At 43.6% G+C, this 16,275-nt stretch overlaps 1 long non-coding RNA gene across 1 annotated transcript in view; it reads left to right on the top strand.

Moving 5' to 3' along the window:
* LOC137626052 (uncharacterized) overlaps window positions 1–15,986 on the top strand; it is a 38,444-nt gene extending 22,458 nt beyond the window's left edge. Inside the window, exons 2-3 of the long non-coding RNA XR_011040967.1 lie at window positions 15,445–15,630; window positions 15,711–15,986. This is a non-coding gene — a long non-coding RNA (uncharacterized lncRNA). The remainder of the gene's footprint in view (window positions 1–15,444; window positions 15,631–15,710) is intronic.
* Window positions 15,987–16,275: the final 289 nt, after the last annotated feature.

Here is a 16,275-nt window from a genome sequence, read left to right as displayed (position 1 = left end):
GAAGGGCAGAAACATTTTTCCTTGTGGGAGTTGTTTATGCTTGTGAAGAGCTTATAGCAGTTTTGCCCATCCTGGAACCTTGGGCCCTGGAGTTGGATGTAACCTGTCATCTTAGGTCTTCTTAGTGTGGCCCATATGAACCACCTAAAAGTTCTTTAGACAGGGTCGTGACCCATGACTTTTTAACCCAATCATTGGTGAAGAGAGTTGGGGAGTTGCAAAAGCACTTATGCTAACCAAGACCGAGAGTAGGGAGGAAGTCTCATTTAGCTTGGTGCCAAATTTTTCGCCAAAACTCGCAACCCTTTGGCATATGAAACCAGTTTTCAAGAATCTTGCAGTCAGACAGGGGATGAAGACAGGACCTTAAAAGTGCCAAGCAACAATTTCAGACTTCTGTATAAGTTCTTAAAACACTTGTTCTTGGCCTTTTAGTTGCTGCTCAAGATGTGTAGCCATCCCAGCTCCTGCATTAGACAGAAAGTATCTTGACTATGGTAATGTTTCTGGATGAAATTTAGAAAGACTTCTCTTCTGCTTCTTAGCTTCCTTCACTTGGGGATGAAGCAGGCTTACTGTTATATATTGGCTCTTGACATGATACTGGTAAGCTACATTTGGGCCCAATTCTTAGACTAAGTGTCCGAGTAGTAATTCTCCTTTGAGGGCCGGATCGTAGAATGAATACCAACAAAGTACATAACTTGATACTGGTCAGACCCTGTCAGCCTACTTATTCCAATGTTAGGCTGATTGGGGGTTGCTATATTCCTTTCCCTTGCTCCCATACTGGACCAGGGAAGCAAAAGAACCAGCCAGTTCAGTTCGAGGGGACAGCCCCAACCACTATTGAGTTTCTCTATTTTCAAGGATCAAAGATTTGTTTGTTTGTAGGAACAATTGATCAGTTTTAAAAGTAATTTGTATTTTTCATAGCTATACAAACCTGAGTTCTTTAAAGTTGAACTTCCCAACTTGACCACCCCTCTCAGTCCTGAGCCGAAGGTTAAAACAAAAGTTTGTGTAACACAGTGGGGGGAGGGGCTGCATACATACGCTCACTACCCTTCATTAACTACTTCTCATTAACAATTTTTATGTCCATTCTAACTCGAAATCATCTTTCTCATCATCCAAACTATATATAGTTATCTGTGGCACTTAACTGATGAAAACAGTTTCATGAATTTTTATTTAGCTTCACATTCATGAGCCAGGTAGAAGTGGATCCTCATCTGGTTTTCCCATTGTGTGGAGGTAAAAGATGTTTTGTGGAATCTCCATGTGAGTACTGTAGGGAATGGTCATCCTCCCAGCAAGGTAGATACCTTTCTCCCTGTAAGAAACGAGCTAAGGGAGATTGTTCCCCTCCTTCACCTTCTGTTAGCAGTGATAAGCATTGTAAGCTGGGTTCAGGGGCAAATGTTATCTCCACGCTTGGATCTTGGTGTCAGAAGCCCAATGAGGTTTCTGTCATGGAGGATGATGGCTGTAAATTTGGAACATTTTATTACCTAGTGTTAATAATGTGCAATATGATATTGATCCTGTTTTTATGGTGGGTCCCCTGGCTACGGCTGTTGTGCTCCTTGAGCACGATCTGTTAGATTCCTCTATCCCTGATTATTCTGATATGTCTAGATTTCCCTCATCCCCCTACAAGTGTGCTGAGCAGATACTTAATCGTGTGGATTTGGATGGGATCAATTTCCATTTCTGGATTACTGAATTTCTTACGTTCTAGCTTAACGACCCTCTTAATGAGAGAATGCCTTGATGAAGTCATAGAGCTTCAGCATGGCATTTCATTCCCGTGCTGAAACTTGATGACGGGAAAGAGGGCTCTTGAACTTGGGGAAATTACTCCCCAAGTTTGAATCTACATTTCTCTCCCTTTCCTCTATTCCTTCTGCTCAATATTTCTTTGACCTTCTCCTAATTTTATCAACTTTCTTTTGTCTTGCTGTCCGAACTCTGAGTATTATTTCCCTTAAGTTATATATAATGTAGATGTATGCATATATATATATATATATATATATATATATATATATATATATATATATATATATATATTTATTTTATTTGTTCATTTATATATTCATTTTTATTTTATTTAAATGGCGTGGATATTTCCACATTCGTTATTACTGCCTGCTTAGATGAATGGGAGAGGGGATCACGGTTGGGAGGTATTTGCATTCAAAGCTATATATGAGAGTATTGGATGATCTCAGCCATCCTAAAGATGGTTTGGACCTTTTTGGCGGAACTACTCTTAAGGGTTGGGTCATCGGAATCCAGGGGGATCCAATCCTTGAGGTGGGACTCATGGCTTTTGGCCGGAAGCCCATCATTACAGATATGGGGAGGATGATTCCATATATCCTTGGTCTCAGTCCTAACAGGCGGGTTTAGCTTACACCTGTGCCTCTATATCTGTTTTGATGCTATCCTTCGGGTAGGGTATGGAGTGAACCATCTGGGAAGTATACTCTCATTGTGCCGATAGTAGAGAATGCAAATTTCCTTTCCAACATATGATACTTAATTAAAATTCTCAAGCAGGTAAACCAACAAAACCAACAAAAAACAAAGAAAATCCCATCCTTAACTAGGTACCCTTCAAATACTGACTCCCCATCCCCTGGATTTGCTGACCCCCCCCCCCCCCCCCCCCCCCGGCACTGTTGACGACCTCTGATAATGTGATAAGGGAAAGTTCTGTTGATGACCTCGGAACGGGAAAGGACCATTCTACTGATATTTCAAAATCTAGTAATTTGGGTAACTCGAGGAAACTTCGAATCCTTCATGTTACCCAAATTTCAATAGAGGCAAATTATGATGATCTATATAAAGCATTTGAATGCTATGGATGCATAAAAGAAATAAGGATGAAACTTGAAGCTGGAACATGGGATTCATGGATATCTTATAGTAGTTATGACGAAGCATTTAGTGCAATAAGTAACTTGAATAATATTAAAATTAATAACTTTAATGTCACGGCTGCTCTCTGTGATAAGGTTCCAAAAGATTTGGATGTGTATAGGCCTGCCGATTGGTTGGAAAAAGACGCAGATTTAGTTATGCCCTCCCAGAGAAATCCAAAACCACCGATGTGGCTTATAGCTGAATCAAAGGGGGTTACGGGGAATTATTTTAAAATAGGCAAATTGATTCAGAAAAAAAGTAGGAACTATTGTACCAGGCGATATATCTCGTTTTGGAAAAAATAGTTTCCTTATCCATGCCAAATCCAGTACACAGTCTGTAATATTGTACAATATGAAAATAAGTAATGATGACATAAGTTAGATTTCAAACCCCACCTAAATTTTAGCTACGGAAGGGGCGTAGTTTTCAACAGAGATCTATATGAATTTACAGAGGAGGAGATACTGGCCATGTGTCCACTAAATGTATGGAAAGTTCACAAAGTCCCAGGTACATCAATGATAATCCTTACGTTCCAGGATGCTGATGTACCTTTTCATATTATTATTGAGAACGAAAGGATTAAAGTGAGACCCTTCAAGCAGAAGCCACTGCAATGCTTCAATTGTTTTAAATTTGGGCACCCGTCTAAAGTTTGCAAAAATGAGAAGATGTGTGGTATTTGCTCCAAAGCTTACCATGGAGAGTGTGCACTTTGAGCCAGGTATTTAAATTGCAGCTCAAATCATAAATCCACAGACAAGAGCTGCGAGCTATATAAGTTGGAGGAAGCTGCCCTCAACAAATCGAACTTAGAACATATAAGTGTGACCCATGCCAAAAGACTGTTAAATAAATCAAATACATATGCTAAGCATTAAAATCAAACCAACCTAGTACTGCCAATAGCTCAAAAAAAAGTATACCATCTGATAAAATGTCAAATAATGAGGTAACCATATTGCCTCCTGATGCTTTACCACGGTGTATTAACACTAGGTCATTTCCCATTTCTGTACAGCCTTCATCCCCCATTACAAAAAATAATACAAACCTCTGTCAGGCCATGTCCTTGCCTGATCTGATGGAGGTTCCACTTAAGACTAACTTAGCTGATGCACCTGTAGTGGGAAAGGTGCAAAAACCTTGAATCCCACCATCTATTAATTGTAAAAGAGAGAGACCTCCATCTCTCTCTCCACCCTCCATTAGAAACGTTAAGGTTATGACATCAAATAAATTAAATGTTTTCTGTTGATGTTTCTAATGAACCAGAAGATAAACTGAATAAATCAGAAATTCAAGTTGAGGTCCACCATCCACCTCCACAAATAGATCAAAAGGGTACAAATAAAAAAAAAAACTTAAAACCCAACATAACAAGACCACCTCTGAAGAAACCTACAGGTAACAATGTTAGATTAAAAACTGCTAATGCGAAGACCTCATCCAAGATGTCTTCCAGAAATAATCCATAGTTTTCTCCTCCATTTTGCAATGGAACTGTCAGGGTTTGAGGGCGAAATATGAAGAACTTAAGCTCCGAATTCATGAACATTCCTCCATAATTGTATGTCTACAGGAAAGTATGCTTGATTCTAACACTCCTAGTCCTCGAGAGTATGTTAGCTATAGAACACCATATAATCAACAAGCAGGGAGCTATGGCGGAAGTCTCATGTACATTTGTCGAGATGTTCCCCAAATACCTATGTCTATACGTACAACCCTGCAGGCAGTGGTTGTACAAATTAATATAGGGAGAAAATATACAATATGCTCTCTGTACTTACCTCCAAATGATAATATTTTATATGATGATTTAGCAGAGGTCATTCAACAACTCCCTCAACCTTCTCTCTTACTGGGAGATATGAATGGTAGACATCCTTTATGGGGTGATGTTTTGGCCAACACAAGGGGCAATATCATCTCATCAATTGTGGAGAATGAGGATGTGGGACTCCTTAATACAGGAGAGCCCACACACTTCCATGTTCAGACAGATACCTTATCATGCATTGACCTTTCAATCGCAAGCTCTAACTGCCTTCTTGATTTTGATTGGAGGACATTAGATGATTGGCATACTAGTGATCATGCACCAATCATTATAAAAACCAACAAGGGTCCGCCTTTGCAAAGATCGCCACGATGGAATCTAGACAAGGCAGACTGGGTTAAATTTTCTGAGCTAAGTGAAATCGAAGGGAGAGCAGAACAGTTTGAAAGTATTGATGATGCCATAGACCTACTGAATGGAACTCTCCATACAGCAGGAATCAATTCGATTCCCAAAACCACAGGACTATTCAAAAGACGACCAGTCCCGTGGTGGTCCTCAGAATTAACAGCCTTGCACAGAGCCACCAGAAAATCCCTGACTAGATTGCGTAGACGCCGTACGGATGAAAATTTGATATCATACATAAAGTGTAGAGCACAGTTCCATCGTGCCATGAAAGAAGCTAGACGCCAATCTTGGGTGGCTTTTGTTTCCTTAATAGTAGAACACCCCCATCTTCTGTATTGAGGAAAATAAAAAAAATTGCAGGCAAATTTACCCCGAACCCACCACCAGTGTTGAAAGTGAATGGTTAGTTTGTGACTGAAGGAAATGAAGTTAGCAATGCCCTGGCTGACCATTTTTCAAATGTATCATGCAAGAGTGTAGCAGCTCCTGGTCACCAGTACAGGAGCATTGAAGAAAAGAAAATTTTAAATTTTGCAACAGGAAGGGAAGAATCTTATAATTCTCCTTTTACTGAAAGAGAACTTTATTCCGCACTCGCTTCTTGCGACGATACAGCTCCTGGACCCGATGGCATTCCTTATGCAATGGTTAAACATGTACATTTTAATACAAAGTTATTTATTTTAAGTTTGTTCCGTAACTGAAATACAAACCACGCTACAGTATTTACATGGGGTAATTAATTTGGCGTAGCTGAATGACGAGCCATAAAAGATTTAACGAGGGTTTACTACCCCGCCGCTAGTTAGCGGGGGGGGGGGGGGGGGGTAGGGAGGGGTACCTAGCTAACCCCCCCCCCCTCCCCCTCACACACACCGGTGAATGATTCACTTTACTTTTGGCTCGGGCGGAGGACAGACCTGTCTGCTCTCTCCCTCGCTTTGACGGCCATATTTAATCTGTTTTTGCTTTTGCTTTTTCAGTGTGTTTGAAGTTGGCCTCTACTATTATGCGTACTTGTCCTGGACTTCCCGGCCGCCCTTGTGGGACCTTTATGTCGGCGGTCGACACCGATCCCCACACTTTATGTCCTCACTGTAGGGGCCAGCGGTGTGATAGTGATAACGTGTGTATAGAATGTAGGGAGTGGTCTACCTCCCAGTGGGAGAGGTTTGCCCGGCTCCGGAAGAAAAAGTCCAAAAAGGATCTTTCTCCTTCAGAGGCTTCTTTGAAGAGAGAAAATTCTAGGACTTCTTCTTCCGTAGCCCTTTCCTCCTCCGAAGCTCCCCCTCGAGCGGTCTCTTCCGATAGGCCGGCGAGTGGTAGCCTGACAGAGGTTTGTATTGCTGTTGACCGATCCCGGGGTGCGGGAGAGGTAGTCGCCTCCCATAGCAAGGAGGATTTGAATATGTCTAATCGTGATTTATTACAGCTTTGGGCTTCCTTGGGGCTGCAGGGTTCGCCCTCCAAGGAAGCCCTGTTTGACATGATCAAACTTTGTGCAGCTGTCAAACAATCGCCAACTACAGCAGGGATAGATCCTCTGTCTGTGGTTGACGTTGTTGTGATGGAGACATCTCGTGGGTCAAGTCAAACCCCCGTTCCTGTTGCTGAGGTAGCTGATGCTTAGATTCCCCCTCCGAACACCTTTTGAGGGAGGATCTAAGTCCCCTGGTCTCTCCTGCCGGTGATTCTCCCCCTCGGGGGAGTTCACTTACAGAGATTCCTCTGCGGAGGCCCCTTGATGATCAGCCTGCTAATCCCACGGCCCCTCGTGGGCATACAAGGCGGAAGGCTCGTCCTCCCCTTCGCCGTAGAGGCCTTCCTTCCCCTCACAAGGGAGTTAGGAGGCGCCTCTTCGGCTCGTCGTCGCCACAGTCCTCTGCGGAGGAGACGACTCGCCGTTCGCCGGCCCTGCCAGCTACCACCTTAGACCTCTCCAGGGATCGTTCGCGATCCCCTTAGGATGATGGCCGTCCTTCGGGACACAGTGACCAGTCTTCCTCCAGACCTGCTGACTTGCCGTCACCCTTAAATGTTGCAGGTGCGCGTTGCGCGCCACCTGATCCTGCCACTGAGCAGGCACCGGGCCCCTCTGGTCTGAAGGGCCTCGAGCGCAAAACCGCGCCTCTTGCCCTCAAGCGCCAGGTTCTTCCTACGAGCCCTCCTGCTGCTGCCGCTGTTCCTATCTTAGCGCCACAGCACTCACATGCGCGCGTGCGCGCCCCTGTTCCTGCTACGCGCCAGGGTTCCCCTGCGCGCCCACATCCTTCTGCGCCCCGGCTCCCTCCAGCAGTTCCTGTGACAGCGCGCCAGCTCCCACCTGCGCCCCAGCATTCCCCAGTTCCTGCCTCGTCGCGTGCAGTTCAAGAGGTTCCTATTCTAGCGCACAGGCGCTCACAGAGTCCTCTCGCCAACGCGCCAGCGCTTCCACATCACAGCGCGCCGCCCAGGAGGTGCCTAAGCTATTGCACGGGCGCTCACAAGCACCCCAGGGCTCTCTTTCCAGACTGCGCGATCCTGCACGCGTTCCAGCCGCGCGCGACGCTCCTGTTGCGCGCCCCGTTCCAGTCAGCAAGGCGCCTCATGCAACCCTCCAGCGCTCACCTGTGCGCCCTCATCAAACCGCGCGTCCTGCTCGCCCACCGCAGCAGCGCACACCAGTGCGTCCACATCCTGATGCGCGCCCACGATCGCCTGCGCGCCCAGCGCGCCCACAGGCGAGTATGCTTGTCCTGTCGGACCAGCGGCAACCTACGCGCCATCCCTTCCTCGCGCTATCCTGAACCAGCGCTCACGCGCCCTCGCCCAGTTCTCCCGGATACACGCTCGGGCGCCCCTGTCCTCTCGCGCCCTACAGGGCCGCATCAGGATGCTGCGCGTCCTCGCATTCAGGCAGAAGTAGAGAAATACTATGGAGGACAGTGATAGTGATACACTCCAAAGGCTGCTTCCCGGCTGTTTACTGACAGATCTAAGGGTGTGGCCATGCCTGTGTGATTGGTGGGTTAGAAGGTCCCACGTGTAATTTTTCCCCCCTCGCAATGATTCGGTTCATGCCAAGCTGTTTCTAGGCACCCCCAGCCTGGCCAGTTCTGAAATGGAAGCGGCAAGAAGAGGGTACAATAGTTAAAGGGGATGCTGATGTTGGCATTCTCCCTCTCCTGCTGCCAGAAGTATAGAAGGAGGCCTGTCATACTATGGGGCAACTTAGCAGACACACGGGGACAAGCTTTAGGTAGTAAATGTCCTTCAGGACAGGTACTGTACTTGCTGCCATTTCCAGACCACTGACCCACAACTATCCTGCAGACAGGTAGTGTTTGCAGCTATACTCAATCATCAAGGGAAACACTAGCATTGTCGCGAAGGTGAAAATGATGCTGGAGAAGAAAGGGACAAATTTTTGGTCTTCTACAGTCAAGTTTTTCTTGGAGAATTCAACTTTCTGGCTGCAGACAATTTTTAATCTCTCTCCCCTGAACTAATTTATACTGCCAATCAGGTTCAAAATGGAAATGGTACAAGCTATACTGAATTCCATCAGAGAAGGAGACTTCATGCTTACAATGGTCCATTAATCAAGCCTCTCGCAAGTACGGCCTCTTCCTCCTTAAATGAGTAGTGACAGTTTAAGACTATGATTCACACTGTCTAATACTCCCCAGTAGTCACGTTGGTGACGTCTTGGGGGCCTACTCATATGGTGTATGTAATTAGATGTATCTATATGATTGATTGATCCAGGCTTTCTCAGAGAGGTAGTTGCTACAGGATCAAGGTCAACTTCTTGCCCTTAGGCACAATCTGAGGATTGTGATGAATTCTGAGAAGTAAATTGTCACACAAAGGCAGATGTTGAAGTAACGAGGCAAGATGATAGACTTGACAGCCTACTGTCTCTTTACGTCAGACAATCTGTTTAGTAATATTAAGGAAGTAATGCAACTGTTCTGTCAAAAGACAAAACTTCCAGCTTAATGTTTGCCAATTCTTCTCAACCATCTTTTCTTGTTGTAGAAGCTTGTCACTCTTGCAGTTCTCTACAAGTGAACCCTTCTGTGTTGTTAGTAGGATTGCTGATTAACCTCTAGGAGTATCTCCAATCTATCTTGCCCCAGTGGGACAAGAGGTCTACAGACCAATCTTACTTGGTGGTTTGACAAAGAAAAACTTTGCCAGGGAAGTCCCTCCTAACTCCCCTTGTACAGGCATGTAACAGGTCTCAGATACATTGATGGATGGGTTTGGCCATCTTGTGGGTGACCTGGTCTGATCAAGGGTGTGGTCAGTGGATGAAACGTAGCTTCACAGTGTTAAAGATTCAACCAGTGCTGCAAGCATTCAAAGAATGTATGTAGTGTTAATGAGCGACAATGCAAACGTTGTAGCTTATGTCAACAAGCAAGGAGGCACAGTTTACCTAACTCTTGCAAGTTGACAAATTAAGATGCACATCTGAAAGGGGAATTGTGCCATACAGTAAAGCTGTTAGCCAGAATCATTCCGGGTAAGAAAGTGGCAGGTGGTAGGGTCGGAGTGGGAGCAACAGCCTTACTTAGTGGGGCTCAACAGTAGTAGACCTGTACTCCACTTGGCAAAACAGGAAGCTGGTGTTCTATTTGCCTTAACAGATCCGTGGGCAGTGTTTGAGAAGGATGCTTTCCAACAAGCATGGAGTCGTGTAGATGCCTACGCCTTTCTCCCATTTAATTTAGTTCTTTAGTAGATCAACAATGTGCCATTCAATCTGATTCTTTAGTTGATCATTGTGTTGATCACACTAAGACTTGGGATGAACCTGGCTGCTCGTAGATAGCCACAAGTTAAGTGTTATCCCAATCTGTTACCATCTCTAAGACAAATTGGGGCTTTGTTATCAATCTTTTAGTAGTGCCCCGCTGTCATGGCTGTGAAAGGCTACTGTTCAGCGTTATGCCTTGTCTTTGACTGAAGGGCAGAAACATTTTTCCTTGTAGGAGTTGTTTATGCTTGTGAAGAGTTTATAGCGGTTTTGCCCATCCTGGAACCTCGGGCCCTGGAGTTGGACGTAACCTGTCATCTTAGGTCTTCCTAGTGTGCCCCATATGAACCTCCTAAAGTTCTTTAGACTGGGTCGTGACCCATGACTTTTTGTTAATCCAATCATTGGTGAAGAGAGTTATGGAGTTGCAAAAGCAGTTATACTAACCAAGACTGAGGGTAGGGAGGAAGTCTCATTTAGCTTGGTGCCAAATTTGTAGCCAAAACTTGCAACCCTTTGGTACATGAACCCAGTTTTCAAGAATCTTGCAGTCAGACAGGGGATGAAGACAGGACCTTAAAAGTGCCAAGCAACCATTTCAGACTTCTGTATAAGTTCTTAAAACACTTGTTCTTGGCCTTTTAGTTGCTGCTCAAGATATGTAGCCATCCCAGCTCCTGCATTAGACAGGAAGTATCTTGACTATGGTAATGTTTCTGGATGAAATTTAGAAAGACTTCTCTTCTGCATCTTAGCTTCCTTCACTTGGGGATGAAGCAGGCTTACTGTTATATATTGGCTCCTGACATGATACTGGTAAGCTACATTTGGGCCCAAATCTTAAACTAAGTCTCCGAGTAGTAGTTCTCCTTTGAGGGGTGGATCGTAGAATGAATACCAACAAAGTACATAACTTGATACTGGTCAGACCCTGGAGTCCTCTCCCTTGCTCCCATACTGGACCAGGGAAGCAAAAGAACCAGCCAGTTTAGTTCGAGGGGACAGCCTCCACCACTTAAGAGTTTCTCTATTTTAAAGGATCAAAGATTTGTTTGTTTGTAGGAACAATTGATCAGTTTTAAAAGTGATTTGTATTTTTCATAGCTATACAAACCTGAGTTCTTTAAAGTTGAACTTCCCAACTTGACCACCCCTCTCAGTCCTGAGCCGAAGGTTAAAACAAAAGTTTGTGCGACACTGTGGGGGGAGGGGCTGCGTACATACGCTCACTACCCTTCATTAACTACTTCCCTTTAACAACTTTAATGTCCATTCTAACTCAAAATCATCTTTCTCATCATCCAAACTATATATAGTTATCTGTGGCACTTAACTGATGAAAACAGTTTAATGAATTTTTGTTTAGCGTCACATTCATGAGCCAGGTAAAAGTGGATCCTCATCTGGTTTTCCCATCGTGTGGAGGTAAAAGATGTTTTGTGGAATCTCCATGTGAGTATTGTAGGGAATGGTCATCCTCCCAGCGAGGTAGATATCTTTCTCGCTGTTAGAAACGAGCTAAGGGAGATTGTTCCCCTCCTTCACCTTCTGTTAGCAGTGAGAAGCATTGTAAGCTGGGTTCAGGGGCAAATGTTATCTCCACACGCTTGGATCTTAGTGCCAGAAGCCCTCTGAGGTTTCTGTCGTGTATGATGATGGCTGTAAATTTGTTAACATTTTATTACCTAGTGTTAATAATGTGCAATATGATATCTACCCTGTTTTTATGGTGGATCCCCTGGCTATGGCTGTTGTGCTCCTTGAGCACAATCTGTTAGATGCCTCTTATCACTGATTATTCTGATATGTCTAGATTTCCATTATCCCCCTACAAGTGTGCTGAGCAGATACTTATTATTGTTGCTTTGGATAGGATCAATTTCCATTTCTGAATTACTGAATTTCTTACGTTCTAGCTAAACGAATAAGATCCTACATCCCACGGTTTTCAAGGAACTACGATTCTTTATACTGGAAGATGCAAAACCTTCTCCTCTACAGATTGATTAACTATTAACTACGTTGATGGCAGGGACCTTAATGAAGGGACCCCAGTACAATTGCACGACGTTGTCAGCACTTGAGTCTACTTCCATGGAGCCTCTGAGCAAAATCTTTTATTAACCACTGGCCAGGTGCAGTCTCGTACTTCTCCATAACCCAGGATTTGGCAAACCCTTAGATGACAAAGAAGTACAAGGACTTGATCCTGTCAGGTGCCAAGGGTGTTACCTTCATAGTTCACCAATTAGCTACCCACTAGGCCATGTTGGGTTCTAAAGAGAAAGATGCTGTAGCCTCATGCATTGCTTGGCTGGTGGGACAAGGATTTACTTTTGACAGTAACACACTGGTATCTTAGACTGCAGCCCTGTTCTCACAGTGGAAAGGTATGGAAGGACTTCCTTATCCATAGAGCAATTACCTTTAAGGGGTCTGGTCCTTCAAAGGTAACTATGCCCAGAACTTTGAATCCTGTGCCCCCCCCCCCCCCCCCCCCGATAGTTGGGTCTGAAGATTGCTTGTGACATCCAGTGCTAGATCTGCATCAGTACTCCCTTCCTTCTCTAAGAAAGGCGTGGATGTTACTCCTTCCTTTCGCTCCCAACCTAGCCAGAACAGAAAGATGGGTAGAAAAGAGTAAAGGTAGACACAAGTGCATTCTACTCTTCATGGCCACTGTGAGCAGGAGTTGTCAGGTGAGCTGTTGGTCAATGGAGCAGCAGCACAGAACAGAGGTGGGTGATGGAAGTTATCTAGGATGGATACTGCTACTTTTCATCAACTCACATCCTCCCCTCACTCTAATACCGATGATGTTCAAGAACTATCATACCTGATCATGAAAGCTGTGGGCCTAGAGGTAGAAATGATATTAATGGAAATGAAAAATGCACTAGAAGTTTTGTAGGATGGTTCTCCAGGCCTTTACAATCTTCTCTTCCTTGTGGAGAAGTCATCTGGGGGCTTGGAGACTGATCATCAATCAGTATCACTGAAAGAGCTATGTTTGCCCTTTTTACTCAAGATGGATAAGGCAAGCACCGTATGTGATCGAATACTGGAAGGTGGTTCCATGCCTTCTGTATATCTGAAGGATGCTTGCTTTCAAATGCCCATCCATCTGGCCTACCAAAAATACCTCCGCTTTGTCCTCGGAGTAGCGTACCAGTTCAAAACCCCATGCTCTGGACTGTCTACTGCTCCCCAGGTGTTGCACGCGGATCTTTTCTTGCACCTCGAAGACTGGCTGATTCTTTCCTCCTCCAAGAGACCATTATTTCAGGATCAAGATCCTTTATTTCCTTATGCCACGATCTGGGGATCATGGTAAAAAAGTCTTTACATCACTGCCTTGCAGAAAGACTTCTTGCCACGCAGCTGAAGCAGCAGCTACCAGCATTCTGCTCATCAGTTGCAGACCTGACTGCGGCATCAGATGAAACATTCAAACACCCCTGTAACAATAGGGATACGCCTTTCCACCTTTATGCCTGATTTTCCAAGTAATGAAGACTGCTGACGATGACAGATCTTGGGAAAATGCTGATGGCTCCCGAGTGGCCACACCTCAATTGGTATCCAGACCTACATATGCTCTTCTTTAAAATACTTCGAGAACTATCTTTATGGCCCACCCTTCTCTGTCAGCCCCAACTTAAGAGGTACCACTACTGTAGTAGATTCCTTTGCTCTTCACAGTTGGCTACTATCCAGCTCCTCCAAGCAAAAGGCTTTTTGCAAGGCACTGCACTGAAAATGTCTGGATACCTGCAAAGATCCTCTGAAGCTGTCTCCCAGGCAAAGTGGGCCATGTGCAATTGGTTGCCAATTTCCTAGTCGGCATTTGTGTGGGGAAGCTCCTCTGTCTTTGTGGTGATAAGGCTATTGCATGGTCTTAAGCTAGGTCTTGAGAATGGTTTAAACCTATCCTCTTCATGGGAATTGTCTATGCTCATGAGGAGCTTCAAGCAGTCTCCTCCTCCTACTAGGGAACTCAAAACCACCAGCACCTGACTTCTTTGGAGGTGTTTTAACCGGGCCAGCCTTATATGAACCCTTGAGATTGGTGTCGGATAGCAGTTGACCCTAAAAACTGTCTCCCTTCTAGCTTTTACCTCGACGGAGCCTTGTAGTTTAACTGCATATTTTGTATATCAGGTCACACCTAAGGTGGTCTCCACCTATGTTCCAGAGTTTGTTACCAAGACCCATAACCCCAGTCATTCAAAACTAATGTTAGAGCCCTCCATCTCTTCCCTACAGGAAGTGACTCATGAAGATCAGGGAGACAGTTTCTCTGTTTTGTGAGGGCATTATGACAATACCTGAAAAAGACTGAACTTTAGACTGGAGCAATAGAGACCCCTTCTCAGCACTGAAAGGGTAAAAACAATATTATCATAGAACACCCCCACTCCTTCGTGAGACTATCAGACATGCTTATCCTGACATCAATGATGGAATGGATGGACTATCCCGAGCTTATGTGCATGAAGTCTCAAGTATCATATCTACCATAGCATTCAGGAAGAAACTGTGATATATCTTGAAGGCAGGCGTTTGGAAAAGTCAGACAATTGTCACTGCCTATTACCTTTGGGAGTATACGCACAGGTTCCTTTATACCTTCACTCCTAATCTAATGGTAGCTGTTCAATAGGTATTGTAATGAACTATACTGTTCTCCCTCATGGGACAAAAAGTACATCGTCTTAAGATATGGGTCATGAGAAAAGTCTAGAACTAGAGGTATGAATGTTTGGCCTTTTTACTCTTCTTTCTTCCCCTCCCTGGATGCAGTAATAGTGCTTTTATGTGCTGGAACAGATGCATGATCAAGCATGTTTTTTTTTCTTTTTTTTCTCCGAAGTACTGTATCTTACCCCTCTCCCAGAGGAGGACAAACAGATGGATGCAAACCAATTTCTCGTAAACTACTATATGTTGGACACCATATCTTCAACACTTATTTGGGTTCGTCCGTGACAGTCTACCATTCACTGGACTGAGTCCAGCTTTTGTGACCTCTTTATGTCCATATTGTTGGGGAGACTGACAGGAGTCATTATTTTGGATCCTTTTACAGGTCCAACTGCTTTGACATGGGATATCCTCCCTCCAAAGAAAAAGTCAAATATTAAAGCATGATGATTTATATTTGTGTAGGAACAATAAAAAAATTTTGAGTAATTTATATTTTCCTATTATAAAAATCAGCCCTTTATTATGTTCCCTGCCTCAACCATCCCAAAAAACCCTAGGTTCGGATCATAGTTGTTGTCCATTGCCTATTTGGTGATTTATTTTCCACAAGCGAGCAACTGCTAACCACCTCCTTAAATGTTTTTATCAGCCATTTTCTAGCTTCGCTGGAATTATAATTCCTATTAAAGTCTGGTTTGTACACAGTGGTAGGGAAAAATACAAAATACTTTTCAATTTGTGATTTTAATAGCTTGTTAGGGCCAGGTATGTAACAGAACTGAAGTTGTATGTTTAGAAATTTAGGTATCTTCATAGGTTGTTTATAATTTATATTTAGTACTAATGCAAGTCAAATTAGTTTTGTTCCAGGTTTGCTCCAAATTGAAAATTTAAAGAAACTGAAGACTCGTTCCAAGATACCACGGTGGATTCAAGACTGAGCTTAGTTCTCTTAGGAATAGCTAAGCACATTACATGAAAGTTTTAAATACTGGTCAACCAACCTTAGCCATGAGAATGTATCTCTTTTGAGCCATAGAGATAGGTAAAAAGTACAAGTGGAAACTAAACTATTCTCTGTAATGAAATTAATTTTCTAAAAAATTGTTTGACTAGATTTTACAGGAAGTTGTTAAAGGAAGCTCCTGAACTCTGCCTTGAAACACACTTACAAATACAGCAGTTCCCCTGCAGGGTTCACACAGTAATGGAATGTTGTTCTATCCATCGTCATGGTGAGCAAATTGTTCAGATATCCGTTGTGCCAGGTGCTTGGGAATTGGTTAGCTGTGATTTTAACGAAATATTTGTACAATAACCCGATATCCTAAAGTAAACCATACATTTTGGACAAGACAGGTGCTCAAGTTTTTTATTCAAGATAATGAGGTGGTGTATAGATTTCAGGGTGACAAAAATCCTGCATTCTTAGAAAGTTGAACTCCATGTTTTTAGTCAGTTTTATCTGTAAGTGTATGGCTGTTATTAAACAATAGTTTTCCTGTCAAGTTGTACATTTTTATGTTGTAGGGTCATTTCAGGTTTGTTTAAACTGACTAAAAATTTGTTGATGTTGGGTATGAACTATTTTTTATTTTAAGAACCCAGCCTGTTGTGAAAACTGTTCAGAACTTTTATTAAGAGACAGGATTTATCATGTTGATATTGATTAACTCAAGTTTAAGGTCTG

This window comes from Palaemon carinicauda, chromosome 33 (genome assembly GCF_036898095.1).
Source record: "Palaemon carinicauda isolate YSFRI2023 chromosome 33, ASM3689809v2, whole genome shotgun sequence".
Lineage (NCBI taxonomy): Eukaryota > Metazoa > Arthropoda > Malacostraca > Decapoda > Palaemonidae > Palaemon > Palaemon carinicauda.
This window is presented reverse-complemented; position numbering and strand designations above follow the sequence as displayed.